We start from the raw sequence: 4815 nt of genomic DNA on the forward strand, positions 1-4815 counted from the left end.
GCTCTCAGCAGCCTGTCATCAATCAGTAGGCCCAAGCCAGGCAGCAGAGGCACTGAGAATGATGGCTGCTCTATTCAGTCAAGATGCCCCAACAAACTCCAAGTCCCCTTCCAATAACCGCTGGTGAGAGTGTCACTGACATCCCTTGGGGAAATCTTCTACTCTGGGCACCACAGGCAGCCAGGCCAAGCTAGACTTGATCCGAGGGCCCCGGCTGGGTTCATGACTAGTTTCCAGCTCTCAGCCTTTGTCCCTTGTTCCAACCTTTTCCATGTCACAATCCCATGTGTCCTCAGGCACCAGTGGGTGGCCACAGCGGATTCTGAAGAAGTTTGGGAGTTCCTAGGAGGCTTGTCAGGGCTTTCAAAGCTTCGAGTCATCACTTGAGGAAAAGAGGTTCCCCAGCACCAAAGAAAAATCACTGTCGCATAATGAGGCTCCCAGAAGCTGCCAGAAGCATGCAATCAGGACATGGGCAGCACACCACACTAAGATTTCAGGGCATGAGGTGAAAACACGATACAAGAGGGCAGTTTCTGCCAGTGGGACAAAAGTTTACAGGTTAAATTACTTCCTTCACAGGCTGGGATGATCAGGATTGACATTTGCTCCTGGGACGTATCTTTTTCTAAACTTTCATTAATCACATTCTAAACCATCAGCTCATTCTGACTCAGGCAAGATTAATCATAATAAGTAGCTCCTGGGGCCTCCCTGGTGGCGCAAGGGGTTAAGACGCAACCTATGAAGCTACCTGCAGCCACTACAGCACAACTTCAATTCCTGGCCAGGGAGGTGACCCACATGGCGCAGCAGACCTCTCCTGACTCGCCTGCTGCTCCCCTCAGTAGTGTATTTTGGTCAATCTGCCTGTTCTACTCCCCACTCTGTCTCTGGTGAATCCTCTCACCCCCTGGCACTTTTGGCCTGTACCCAAGTTCTTGCATGCATCAATAAATAAATATTCAAAAAAAATAAGCAGCTCCTACCTACGGAGTTTATCATGTGCATGAGCTTTACATACACTTTCACTTTCTCATACCCCAGGGCACGAGTACTTTTACTTCTGGTTTATAGTTGAAGAAACAAAGCTCAGAGAGGTTCTCTGGCATGTCGAGGTCACTGAGGTTTAAAGTGACAGTCACAGCCTGGGGCTGGCTGACTCCAGAACCCATGCTCTTGGCTGCCATCTTGCCATGCTCACCAAGAACAGGAAAGTTCCACAAGAATAGTGCCTTCTGTTCTTCTGTTCCTAGGCTGCAAGATGCTAAAGCAGAGAAACAAGAGGGTGCTCCCACACCTCCTCACACTGAACAAAGGCAAATCGTAGCTTCACGGAGGCTACTCTTTGATTCCTTGGATTCCTCTTCACACAACAAGAGAACCATGTTTTCCTAACTGGGGCACATCCTGTAGGCAGCTGGATACTCTGGGAGAAAAGATGTTCTAAGGGAACAAGTCCTGGATGCTTGGAGTTTCACAAAATTGTACATTTGATGTACACTGAAATACAACATGGCCAATAAAAATTAGAAATTGCAAAAAAGCCATAAGGAAAAAACGTGTAGCTTCCTCAATCAATGATCTGTGGGCAATTGTAAGGGTTGGAATAAAAAACATTATGGTTGGGTCAAGTCGTATGAGTATATGACCTTAGTCCTGAGAAAATTTCCATTTTATCTCTTTCTTGAAAACAAACTTTCGCTGGCTGCCTCATCTTCGTGGGCAGCCCATCATTCTTCACCGGCTCCAGGAAGGTGTGTATGTAGGTTAGGATGAGACCTATGTGGTTTCCACATTACTGATAGTTTCGGGATTTTAGAGATCAGTTTCATTTCCTTGGCATCTGATTGGCTCCTGCTGTGGCCGCATTTGCCAGGGGGTTTCCCGGGCACCATTTGCTCTGTGTGCAAACTCACGTCTATCACTTCCTCACAGACATGACCTTGACACCGTTCACGAGCCCGGGGATCCCACTCGTTTGGCAACAACTGTCATCCCCAGCCCCAACACCACGTCCTGGGCCTCTCAGCCACCACCTGCGCCAGCACAGGTTCTGCTGTGACTTCCTGGTTTTACAGCCCAAGGGCTTCAGAGGAGGGGAGCCCCAGCGACTGGAATTGCTGGTTCCTCCATCAACATTTCCTTTCCTGGGCCTCCCCTGGTGGCGCAGTGGTTGAGTGCTGGGCTGCGAAGTTGCCTGCAGCCTCTGCAGCACCAGTTCGATCCCCGGCCACCAGCGAGGGTCCCACATGGCGCGACAGACCTCTCCTGTCGCGCCCACTGCTCCCCTCAGCAGTGTATTTCGTCAGTCTGCCTGTTCTGTTCCCTGCTCTGGCTCTGGTGAATTCTCTCACCCTCCCGCGCTTCTGACTGTACCCAGTACTAGTATAAATAAACAAACAAACAAACAAACAAACAAACAAATAAATAAATCTTTAAAAAAAAATTTCCTTTCCTGACCATAGTGCTGCAAACAAAGGGGTTGAGCTGAGGGGACTGGTAGACAAGAGGGATGGTGTCGGGTGTGGAGGCCGGCAGCTCCTCCATGGAGCTTTTGTGCCATGGAAACTGAGCAAATATTGAATCAGATCCTGGGTTTCTTCATATTTATGAGAGAATAATTCCTTCACTCCAGGGTTTTTGTGGGAATTAAACGATATGACGTAAGTTAGTGAACTTGTTAAGTCCGGCTTTTGGCCTTAATGGAGGCAGTTAGTAAAGTGCTGAGATCACCCCCCAACCCACCTCCCAACTGCCGGGGATCAGGTCTTCCTTTCAATTGTTCCATTAACCAACTCTCTCGGCATTACCAGTTTTCCAAAGTTTTATCAGCTGGAAAACAGTTCTCCTAAGCCATGTGCCCAGTCCAGTAGCCTTGAGACTTTGCTGGCCTGTAGCTCTGGCCAGTTATGTGCAAACAAAGTTCCCTACCCGTCACCTTATTGACTGGGTCAAGGCCACTTAGCTTACCTTAGAAATAAACAAGACAATCAAGCAAAACACTCCTCCCTCCCTGTACCCAATGTCCTCATCATTTGCTTATATTTAATCCACATTTGTTGGTAAACGCAGTGGGATTGTGTACACGCAAGTCCACTCTAGGGAGACTTTAAATACCTGCTCAAGAGTTCTGGCCCCCACCTTGCCTTCCAGCTGCTTCCTTTCCAATTCACTTCATCACATTTTGGTCTTGGACCAAACTCATCCCAACAAAGATAGGGATAGGAAGGATTAATAAAACACTACGGTTCAAACGCTTTGTGACATATGGTTCACAAACTTTGTTGCCCGTTAGAATCATCTGTGTTGTTTTTACAACCTCTGATGCCCAACTGCACCTCAGGCCAATTATACCAATTTCTTGGCAACAGAACATCAAATGTACAATTTTGTGAAAATCTGGGGAGCAGACGTGGTATTAAATTTGAGCCAAGTTTCAGAACCAGTGACTTAACCACTATTGCTAATGTGCCTGAATCAGTGTTGGGTACCACATTTGCCAGTTCCACAGGCATCTCTTTATAACATTCCATGTGGAGCCAGGCACACAGCCAGTGCTTCTGACAAAGATGGAATACCTCAATCTGTTCCTGATTAGCTCCTAGAATTGGAATATGGTAGCTATTCTCAGATCATACAAATGCCCCAAAGTCATACATGATAAACATTTTATTCCATTAAAAAAAAGTCATCTGTTAAGTGATGAACTGCAGGGGACCACATCTGAGGCTACATCAAAAATCGCACCAGAGAACAAATAAGATTTTCAGCATCACAAAGAGGCTGGATTCCTGCTTCACTAAATGTTAATCAGTGAATTAGGCCAGTTCTGGTAAGAGCACCTGCTTGCTGACTTCATGTAAAACCAGGATTGCCCCCCAAAACACGGGTCCGTTCCTGGCCACTTCCTGGGCAATCAGTCCACAGAAGCATCAGGCAACTCCTCTGCGGTGAACTGGCTCTTCCTCATGATGGTCTCTGGGCTCTGCTTCTAAGCAACATCACCATCTGGGGTCCACATGAACAGACTCCTTGTTGGGCTGCTGAGATTGGTTCCATTTGAGATTGGACCAACCTGGTTCCTTCTCTACCAGCAAGTGTCACACCCCGAGGAAGCAGCCAGAAAGCAGAGCTTGGTTCCCAAGCCTGTGTGCCCACCACAGAGCAGGCCTGGAGGGCACATCCAGCTGGGAGCAGCAGCCGGCGCAGAAGTGACCACATAGGTGGGGCAGAGGGCACTGGCAGGACTAGCACAGCTTGCCTTTCAGTTCTGAGCAACTTCGGGAGTCCCCAGTGTCTATTCCTTCTGGAGTTCATGGTGATACAGAGGCTTAGTCACTTCCCCTTGTTGAACAGTGATTTCCACACTGCAGGAGTCACATGTGGCTCCTCAGTTGAGACTCATGTTCCTGTGGTGTGCCCAGGGCAATGCAATCAGGGGATTCAGAAGCTCCCAAGCTGCTTGAGAGACCGTGTGTCAGTCTCATGGGCTTGTCTTTTCTCCTCTCCACTCCACCCAGCAGATGGCTTCACATGGGGCCAAAGGGATTTCTCCACCCTCCCCTTTGTTCTTGTTTCTCCATGCCAGCCCCCACTCTCACCCTGTATGAGGCCACATGCCGAGCACACCGGTGACGTGAGGCTGCCATGGCAATGAAGATGGATGTTTAAGACTTGTCTTTCCCTTTCCCTGGGCCAGCAGACTTCCCCTTTATCCTGGGGCTGGGAGGAGGCCTCGGCGGTGGCCGCAGCCTCCCTGCAGTCACTCCTGCACCAGGAAGTTGATGAGTGCGGTTCTGGGGGAGAGGAAGG

This window comes from Talpa europaea (genome assembly GCF_964194135.1).
Source record: "Talpa europaea genome assembly, chromosome: 11".
NCBI classification, from domain to species: Eukaryota; Metazoa; Chordata; class Mammalia; order Eulipotyphla; family Talpidae; genus Talpa; species Talpa europaea.